The sequence below is a fragment of the Onychostruthus taczanowskii genome, unplaced genomic scaffold (assembly GCF_017590055.1).
Source record: "Onychostruthus taczanowskii isolate IOZ18803 unplaced genomic scaffold, ASM1759005v1 scaffold39, whole genome shotgun sequence".
Classification (NCBI taxonomy): domain Eukaryota; kingdom Metazoa; phylum Chordata; class Aves; order Passeriformes; family Passeridae; genus Onychostruthus; species Onychostruthus taczanowskii.
Window position 1 is genome coordinate 6,054,084 of NW_024501348.1, and position 11,144 is coordinate 6,065,227.

An 11,144-nucleotide genomic window follows, 5' to 3' on the forward strand; every position below is an offset into this window, starting at 1 on the left:
GCTTGTGGCAGCACCACCAATGAGGGGCTTGTGAAACAGACTTTACACCTTCATTACTGACACTGGGTCATTACAACCCCAGTGGGCTGGGCATCTTCTCTTTTACTACATGTGTGTCCTCACTTCTGTAACCTCTGACTGGGCAACAAGGTCATTTTCTCAGCAGTGCAGCTGGGAAAAAAGTCCCTGTGTGGCCATCAGCTGAGTTGCACAGATCATCAGATGGCAGACCATCAAACACGATAAAGCTGATGTAGCTGTCCCGACTTTAATGGAGTTGTTGCCAATTTATATCAGCCAATGATGTTCAGTGTAACAGGAGGGAGATGACGTCTCTGTTCTTCCCCTGTCAGTATTGTTTCAGAATATAAAATTGAGTTGGCACGTAGATGAGAACAGGGCTGACTATATCTGAGAAAAGCATGAAAACACATCTGGACAGACATGGAGTCAGTTCCATCACTGAACCATCATAATTAGAGGGTGCTGCACAGCTCACAAGTGTTGTTCCAAGAAGAAAGGACATTGGCTGTAAAACAAGAAGAAGGAAGAAAGAAATTCAGTCAGTGCTCTATCAGCTGTGCATGATGGAGTCCTAAGTTAACAGGCTTGTTGAATATGTCCGTGATGCCATGGCTCTACTCTCAGCTTTGTCAACCTTGTCAGAAGTTTCTAGTTTCTATCTGTGACTAATGGGAAGCGTGACATGCAACAATCCAGTCGTATATTTAGTGTAGGCTGTTTGCTCAGATTACTTGACTTGTCCTTTACTGGGCTTTGATTTATGTGGGCATAATATGAAAAGGGCAAGAGCAATCCTTTGTCTGAGCTTTGAAAGAAAACTGAGGTATGGGACAATTTACAGCTTGTGCTTTGTTGCTGAAAGGAGATTTTGTGAGTTTGTTGGAATAAATATTCTCAAACACGTGAAGCAAGATGAAAAAGCACTAAATTAAGAGCGCCTTTTACATTTATGGCTATTGGGAAGAAGATATGAGTTGCTATTTTAGTTGATTCACAGTAATTATTAAGATCATATTTTGTGGTTGAGATGCACAAAACCAGCTTGACTGTTGCAACCTCTTATCTCAGGAGCACAAAGAGCAGTGTCTGTTCCAATCCAGCAAACACAGCTCTGGCACTCAGGCATTCTCTGTGCAGGTAAACAAGGCGTGAGCGAGCCCCACAGAGGACATCATGCAGCAGAGGGCTCCAAGATGCTGAGGAGAAAAATATATTAACAGCCTGCCTGAAAGAGACATTTATTCTGTCCTTAAAAGTGCTCTTTAGATTGCAACAGGCATATGAAAAAACATCTCAGTAAGATGGGGGTTTTGGAATTGGCATCGTAATTTGCAAATAAAAACACATTTCCTAGGCTGTTTTTTTTTCAATGATCACATGAATGCAAAAGAACATCTTGATTTATTTTGCAAATATTTCTAGGTACCTGTGGATATATTAGTGAATGCATTAAAATCTGTACCCTCTTCTGCTTCTAGATTTTGATACTTGCTTAGCAAGTGTAAGCATTTACACAAAAGTATATTAGGTAGACACTAATTGCAAGTTGTTACAGTTACCAGAAGACTAGTAGGTAAAGAAGACCTCACATGGGCTATTTGTTTTTTAGTGCATCATTTCACATTTTAAAGTGGATTTTTGTCTCCTACCCTACTAGGCAGATGTTACATTATTAGAATTAATAATTTTTATTTTTACCATAGACTATAATTTTAAAGCATTTTTGAAAGACCTGGAGTTCAGAACCTGTGAGACTTTTCCAACCCTTAAACCCAATCTCATCTTGTAGATGTCACTCTTCCATATGGTTTTCTCTCATTGACTACTTTCATATCCTGATCGACCCTGAAACTGATCAGTTAATTTGATTTTGGTTTTTTCTGTCCTGCTACCCTTACTGAAAACCTGACCCCGAGTCTCATTCTTCTGAAAAGAATCTTCTGATTTCTGAGGTAAATGTATCCCCAGCTGTAGTGCACCTGTTTGTTGTTGTGCCAACAGTATTCTTTAACGTAGGCAGTTTCCTTCCTGGGTTCTTAAACCCTATTCTGTACTTAGGGAACAATTCTATCTCCTCAATGTTAAATTTATTAATGGTTTCATTCCCAAAGATAAACTTGGCATTGTACCAAATTCAGTGTTTGTGCCCGCATGAATTAATCTCCGTTGTGTGGGAGTGAGCAAGTTATGCATGAGGTGTGCATCTTAGCAAAGAGACACTAATACTTTCTTGCTTCTTTTGGGAACACCTCACTTCAGGTATTTGTGAGTTCTCTTTTTTCTCAAATCTGCTGGAGGCTGGCTCACCCCAGCACTTCTTCCCTTCCATTTCCATTTCCAACTGTGGAAACCTAAAGAATGCCATTATTCTCTGGCAGAAGAATCAGATTATTTTGTAAGTGCATGATCTCATGCTTTGTGTGTTGATCCTTTCCTTAGTTTTTCTGATCCTCATCTTTATTTATCATGTTTCTGACTGTCACATCAGCGATTGTTCTTATAACATTTCTTGTGAACCATGTCACTCTGCTATGGTCACTAGTGAAAATGTTTAATAAGAACAGCTTATAGGCAGAGCTATTATTCCCTCAAGCCATTTACTTCTCTTTTGGGTTTCTGCTGAGGATTTGAACCTTGGAAGTTCATTTCAGACCTCAGCAGGAGTCAGGATCTTGATGCTGTGCTTGTGAGCCCTGTGCCAGGACTGATCCACTGAGCAGAATCAGCCCTTCAGCTGTTATTGACACTCACTGGGCAGTAGTTGTTCCTGACCATGCATGAAAGACAAATGCTCCAGAGAATGGAGCCCCCCCGCTGTGGTAGAGAGGAGTTGGAGTATCATACATTTGAGCTATTAGGTAAAAATTGCAGATTATCTCATTCTTATTTAGCACTGGGTTTCTGGTCAATTTGTTCCAAAGGGGTTTGTTAATGTTAGCTTTTGGTACAAAAAGATTGATCGTCTAATGAGCAAATTCTCCTTAAAAAATGAAGTGTTACATTCCATCCTTCTGCTGTGAGTATCAAACATGGCCTGATGATAAACTGAGACCAAATTGTGGGAGTGGGAGCCAGACAAGAGTTATATTCCAGTATTGCTAATGGAAAATGTTGCTGGCCTGAGCTTGGATGCTGGATGTTACAACTTTGATAGCTGTGTCCATAGAATGGCTACAGGCAGGGCCTGGGCGGTTCAAACTTTTCCTGCCTGAGTGTATAAACTTTCAAAGAGATATTTGACAGACCTTAGACAGATCTGTGCTTTGCTCTTCCCATATGTAACGTTATTTACACCGCGGGCTAATAATAATGCACTCTATCCTGGGTAAGCTTTTTTAAACTGCCAGCCCTCCAGATCCGTCAGTGCGTGGTGGGAGTTTGTCAGCACTGCCGTGTCGAGCAGCTTTGTGCCTTCTGCAGCACCGGTGGCACCTCGCAAGTGCGACCCAGCCTTGCTCTCTGCAGCAAGGAGGTGCCAAGTGCCTGATTTCGTAATCTTGTGGGGGCGAGCACGGAGCGGCCGCTTGCTTGACTCAAACCTACGACCTTCTTGGTGACTCTGTCAGACGAGGTGAGTGACAGAAGCCTGCCTAGGAGCAGAAGGTGTTTGGCTTTTCCACGGTCCAGAGTTCCTGTGTGCAGTCCCTCCATAAGTGAAGAGTCCACTGTGAAAAGTTTTTCACTTGTGGGAAGTGCAATAGATCCCAGGTTTCCAGGTGTCTTGAAGAGAGGAGATCATGGACTTGATTCAAAGCTCCATGAGATAGCAGCGCAAACAGCAGATTTTAGGTCACTGACAAGTTTTATTAAAGTCTAGTTGGAAGGAACTTTTTAATCTACAAGTTGTGATTAAAAATATTTAGTATACACCACACAATTTTTGCCCTGTCACTAGGAGTGTTTCTCAAATGCAGGCTACACTGATCAGCCAAGGGCTTGTTGGCCTGTCCTCAGGATGTTCTGCATTCCTCTGCCTACCATCCCCAGCTAGAAATGGTTTGTCTCGCTTAAGCCCATTTCAAGCAGCAGCCCATGTCGAGTTAGCCTTGTTCAAACAAAAGCCTGCTAGGGCTAGTGGCCTGGTTTAATGAGGGGAAGGAGAGATGAATGGGCAGAGTTCCTGAAGATTAGTAATATGGTTTATATATTATATTATGTTCTTTATTTCCCTAATACATGCATAGCAAATGTCATATGTACAGCTGCAGAAGGTAAGCTATTATTAGTTATTAATTTAAAAATGATCCTCTAATCAAAGATGATACAGTAATGGACAAAGGGACACATGCACATTAACATTTGATATTTCCTGCCTTGAAGTTTTAGTCACATAATCTCAGCATGGGTGTGTTTGTTGGCAGGTATGAAAATGTTTTTGATTATTTAGAGGAAAGCATTGAGGAATTCTGAGACTGTCATGTGTTTAGACACAGCCTCTGAAACAACTTCAGAGACCAGTCTCTCTATGTCACTAACTGCACCTTGTGCATCTGATTTCATGAAGAACTCAAGAGCAAAGGTCTCATTAGAGCAGTCTTAATACTGACATAATTCCTTGATAATAAAGCACAATTTTGGCTTCTTTTCCTTGTAATGAAGTAATGTTGCACACATTGCAAAATTATGGTAATTTTATTTTCCTGTAATTCATAAAGAGAATAATTGGCAAACAATAATGCACTGGGGCATTTTATTAGGAAATTAAGGGTCATATTCTCTAGTTTTTCAGGATAGCTTTTCTTCTTCCCTCTGTGTTTTTGTTTTTCAGAATTGCATTGCTTTGGTACCATCTCACTTCTGCAAAAGGCAATTTTGTTAAATATATCCCCAAATGCACTGATGAAGTTATAACTGTTTGGCAAGGGCTTGGAGACAAAGATACTGCTGTGAAAAATGAGTCTTGTCAAAAGAAAACTGATTTGTGAGCACAGAATGTGGACAACGTGGTCAATGTTATATTATCCATTTGTCTCCCACTTTCAGGTATACCCACAATTCTGAGGTATTTTTTATGTATCAGGAGCATCTATACGGACTCTGTCCACCCTTCTTCACTGTCAAATTATATCAGAATAGAGATTTTTTTCCATCTCTTCCCACTATGACTTTTGACAAGTGTAACTGGATATCCTAGAACTTTGTGGCTGGCACTCTGGGATTTGGACAGTTTGTTCCTCTTTGAGCATCTGCACCTGTCTATAGCTCTGTCTTTAGTCTGTGCCTACAAAATGAGAGAAAAGCACAGTCTAGTCTTGAAAGAGATATTCTAAGGAGAAACATGTTAAAAGGCTGTGAGTTTTAGGCTAAGCAGTCAAGGATTTAGTAGATAAAATATGGATTTGCTACAGACTGTTTCTAAAAGAAGGCGTAACTTGTTCCAGACCAAGAGTTGTGTGGCATTTTGGCACATAAGAGGAAAGCTGTTGCTCCCAGTGTCTGCTAGAAGATCATATTATTTCCTTCTCTTAACTCGTAATGTATTTACCCTGCCTTTGATTTATGTAGCCGAGAACAAGAAGTGAAGCACTTACACAGGGGAGATAGGTAAATACTTGAATCAGTTCCTTGTGTGCCAGAGCTGTTAAAAGCTAAATTTTCAGATCTTTAACTCATGGGATAGTGTTTCTAAAGAGGACACCTTAAACCTGTTTGTATGTATTTATTAGTTTCACTACTGTTTTATTTCTGTGCGGTTTAACAGCAGCTGATATCTTCCCAAGTTTTTCAAGATCCCAGGGTGTTTATTCTAGTTGCAGTTGTTCTTTCATTGAGATCAGCAGAGTATCTGGGCTTCTCCAGTGAACAAACTGCAGGTTTATGTTAGCCAATGAGCCAATAGTTCATGCAAGTCTAGGGAATTCTGCTTTTTGTTAAACTGCAGCAGCACAGTTATGCTCTCACAGACTTTTTATTAATGTAATATCCAGTCTTTTTAAAACATGTGCTGCTTGTTTTGTCCTAATCCATCTGTTTGAAAAACAAACATTAAAAGGGTTGGTTGCACAGATTGTGTGTTGCTTTGATCACAGATTTGGAATTTCCTGCCTCATATAAAGGCGCATGGATTAGGTGTAACTCCAGTCTAACACCCAGATCTAACATTTGCCATGCAAAAGCAGGGAGAGTCCTGTCTTTGCAAGGTATTCTAGGAGACCCCTCTTCCAAAGTGGAAAATCTGCACTTCAGACACTCAGATAAATTGTCAGGGGTGTCCCTTCTTTTACAGGCAGCTGCTAAGACCTAGGAGGGATGCTGCCTACCCTCATTGCCACTAACAGAAGCATAAAGAGGTGACTTCTCAAGTATGTGCTATTTTTCTATAATCTGAGTTTCATCATATTAGCTGGGCTGAACATCCTACAGGTCATTAGGAAGGGTGTGTAATATAGGAAGGTTTAACGGAGGTGCAGGCAGAGAAATGTCCTGTCCCTCCTAAGAGACGGTATCGGACAAAATTTCACTTATTTGCTGATGTTGCCTTCCTACTTGGTACCCCACAAGAGAAATAGCACCTGGAGAATAAGGCAGGGTCCAATAGCAAATACTGCATGAAACAGGGTAGAAAGCCAAAAGCTGAGATCTTTCAGCAAGCCCTGATGACTGCCTGCATTCTCACTAAACCCCTGCTCTCCAGCCTTTTTCCTTTCACGCTGTTCATGCACCATGCAAATACTCTGATGTCTGTGCAATCTGTATCTCTTTTGTCAGCAGGAACATAGACCTCTAACCTCTGAAAGCGACACCAGCTTCTCTGGGCAATTACTTTGGCCATTTTGTGCTAGAAATGGTCCTTTGGTACTGTGCTAAATTTAAAAATGTTTCAAATTACCCCAAAGGAAACTTTAGAAGGTAACAAGCAAGGGCTGAAGGAGATGAAGGGAGAAGAATTAGAACTAGATGTCAGGAAGTGTTCTGCACATAACAGAGTCAGAACAACCTAACACCACTTTCTCTTGGGAGCAAAAAAATTCCCTCGTTCTGACTCTGCTGTGCAACCAATGCAAAGGCAGTTTAAATACAGCAGAAATAGACTCACTAACAAAGTTGTGAGGGGGTTCTAATTTCCAACTTCCTTGTTCAACTCAGGCATCCAAAAGATGCACTAGCGAAAGTCACTGCAGCCAAATGCCACCCCACAGACTGTCACTTGTGTAGGTCTCAGTGCTGAACACTCTCCCCCGCTGTGAAATGCAGGAGGGCTCCTGCTTTGCAAAGTTTTGGGTTGTTGTGCTCTACCTGAAACTCCCCTGGTTGAGGGTTCATGCATTCAGGGGTGAAGCTGAGCTTCCAGGCCAGCACATAGAAGATGTGGAAGGTATATGCTCCTGGGATGCCTTTCTACTTCTTTCGGGTGGGAAGGTGGATGAGGAAGTTAATCAACATGGATCCTATTATGCCTTTTTAAAAAGAGGAGTTTCAATTAAAGAAACACATGCTTAGGACAGGTTAACAGACCCATGTGCTGCTTAAAAACTGAAACAAATATAAACACTTGCAAAACACTTTGTAAATGTTTGTAAAATGCTTTGTAAGTCAGAAAATGAAAAAGAAAACGACATATAAAAACTTAATTAAAAATATTAACAATTTCCTTAGTAATGTAAGGAAATTCCAGTTGGAAAACTATTGAGTGTCAGAGAGACAGCACTGAATGCTGTTGGATATCTGACCTCCCAGCTGACAAATGGTTTCTAATTTAGGTCCAAATTAAGCCCCCATTTGTATGAAGCAAAGTGACACGGAGTCCCCAGGCAGGTGCAAAGGAGAGCAGCCTTATTGCAAAAACCAGACCTTTTTAAGCAGTTAGGCCTTTATCAGTTACAGTTTTAAATCATGACAAACATAATCCAACCAACTACCATACATCACAATGTGAACACATAATGGTTATATAACTTGTTTTTCCACCTCTAATTCAGCAGAGTCACTTTCCCATAGTCCTCTTCTATTTAGCCAAAGTATCAGCCCTGAGCCAGGATTTTACAGGGATAACAAGGCCCTTCATTTATAAGGCTTTGCTTATATGCAACACCCATTTATGCCAGCATGTGTCCCCAGGAACTCTTTTCACTTCATCAGTGTACTTGAGTCTTTCCCCTATATAGCTGAGACCATAAATTTGCCCTTATGAAGCTTTTTGCTACTGAGAATTCTTTCAGAGCCTCATCATTATTTAAGTTCTTTCCTGAATAATGAACAGGCAAGACACAGTAGGCAGAAAAGACTGACAGGCGTGGATGTGCTGTTATAAAACCATGAAATGTCCTAAAACTTGATGATTCTCACTCTATTACAGATAACACGCTTAAAATTAGTCCTTACTGTTTACTTCCCACATATAAGTCCCATAAACATTGAGAATGCAGAAACTTCACATCATTAAGGCGTTGAATGGACCTGATGACAACATATAACACTCTGTTACTCATGTGGAAGCTTTTCAAAATTGTCTTTCAGTGACTTATTTCCAAGCGTGGGTAGAGCAGGTCTTTACAGCTGGACATTTGTGTGGCTTAGGAGAAAAGTTACATGTGAGTGTGACCTTCAGGCAGTCGTTATTATGGGCACGTCCCTCCTGGCCATGATAAATGATGCTACGCTGGCTAATTAAATCAATGCACCTCATTAATGCCTTGCAGCTTCTGAATTTCTTGTCACTCTCTAGTCCCATGGAACACTTTCCATATCTGCTCTTCTTAGGCTGACATGCAATTTTTTTGCACTTCTTTCTCTGCAGAGATACAGCAATTGCAGTACTCTCTATCTGAAAGTAAGTTTGAGAAGTATATTTAGTACATTCAGTAAGAGAATAGTTGAAAGGTAACCAGTGGCACCTCCTGCATCCCCATCAAATTTATTTTCACCATTTCACAAATGAAGACCCTTCTGTGTCTTTTGGACTTAAGTCATAAGCTAAACAATGGAAATAACTTTTTTATTATTATTTAATGTGTTGGGAATTGTGTTAATGCGGGGAGAGAGCAGCTGCTGAGAGATGTTACATGAAAGAATGTAAAGAATCCTATAAGGATTTTCACTCTCTTGCAGCACTGACAAGGATCTGAGTTAGGAATATGGCAGACAATATTGTCCCCATGTCTATTCTGTGTCTGCTTGCACATAATAAGGAGCCTTTTTATGATCCCTTCTTGACTTTTGCCATCTATAAAATACACAATAAAAATGGTTAAAAACCTTCATCCCAAAACCTCCCCATTTTTCCACAAAACTAGTAGCCTAAGTATCTATTGCAATATGTTAATTCTTTTGGCAATTTTAATTTTCCTCCCTTTTTTTCCCCCTCCCAGTAAATCATGGCCATCATACCACCTCAGGATGAAAACAAAAATAATTTGGTGTTTTGTTACTTTTAAAAAAATTTCCCTTTTTTCTTCAACCTTTATTTACAATTTTTTTTTTCACAGGCAAAAAAAAAAAGGGAAGATGAGGGAAGTCATTTATTCAGTTAAGTATTTCTCTGGAAGAAACTGGAAGAAGCACATTTCTACAACAGTTAACTAAGCAAGAAGAAACAAAAAAGATCAACTGCCAATGTTTTAGCCAAGTCTATCAGCACCCCAAGTCTGGGCTGCTTGTTATAATTCAAGTGCCTGTTTTAATAGGAGTAAAGCCACATTTGCCCTGAATGTCAGTAATTCCCAAACAGAGAACTTCCTGGCTGTGGGCGAACACCAGCCTTGACATGGACTCTGGTGTAACTGCATTTGATCATCACACTCTAATGCCTTTATGAATGAACTTGCCATGCCAGGGTGCAGGAAAACAGCCTGGCTCCTCCCTAGGACTCCTGTCTTGTCTTACTTGATTGTAAAGAGACAAAGGAAGGTTTCTGGAGTAGAACCTGGGACAAAATCTCTCCCTGCACCTTTAGAGCCACTAACTCCAGACCCAAAAGCTGTGCTGCAAGAGGGAAGGGTGAGAAATAATCAACCTGGCCTGCAGATTAGACTGGAGTGCTGCCAGGGAAAACACTGGGGTGACTACACCCACAGCATCTTGCTTAAAGGTTTGCCCAGGAAGCCTTTCAAGCCTTTCTTAGGTCACTGAAATCTGCTTTCTCCTGACCCTGCAGCTCTTATGCAGGACTTGTCCTGCCTTTCTTGCACTATCTATAGCAGGTATGTTAGTGAAGGCCCTGGATATAAAAGAAGTCCTCAGGTTTTGTTGCTTCATCTACCACTAATCTGTCACATCATGGTTTGCCTGCAAGAATCTAGGCTGCATTCTGAAATCCAGCTCATTATTCAGGGGTGATAAAACAGCTTTCACCTGTCCTGTTTCTGCAGCTAATAGAGCTGTCAGCTCTGCCGTCATTCCTTGACATCCCATCCAAAAACACACAGAATGCCTTAAAGGAAACAGGTCATCCCGAGACTGACTCTTGAAATAAAATTGACCCTTATTCAAGTGTACGTACAAAAAAGCTTGGACTTTCCCCTTCAATTGCAATTTGTATTTTCCTCTCGTTCCACAGAGAGTTAATGTGGATTGAAAAGATGACATTTGCCAGGAAAATATCTGCTACAGGTGCCAAAGGCTGTTCTGTTGTCAATGCTTTTGAGATATTTTCATGCATGTTTGGAAGAAAGGCTTTCCTCTCTGTCTCCTTCATTTGCCTTAAGCCCAGCATTACCAACTCATTCAAGAGATGATAATGACTGTGTTCACTTGTTGCACTGGATGTTTGTGCCAAGGATATTTACGAATGTTCTAGCTCATTTTAAATTCAAACTTCAGTGCCTGGAGACATTTGGTATGAAAAGCAATTGAGTCACCGTAGCAGGGAAGGAAAGGTTCAGCAGGTAAAGTGGCACTCAGTCAGGAAGGTGCTTGTTGGCTAGTAAAGTACAGAGGATGACAGCTGCTCTGACAAAGTGACATTTGCATCTCCAGAGAAGTGAGACTTCTTAATTTAACTGGAGAAGTGTCAAGATCATCTGCTGAGTAAGTTAAAAGGAAGTAAGTTTCAGATGGAAAGACAAAAAGTTTCTAAAGGAAAAAATAAATCTGCTCAGAGCCCCTGGAGAGAAGATTAGTTACAGATGGTGGTGTGGAGGAAAGGTTTTTCTCTAACAAGTGCAGCCTGTGACACTTGGCAT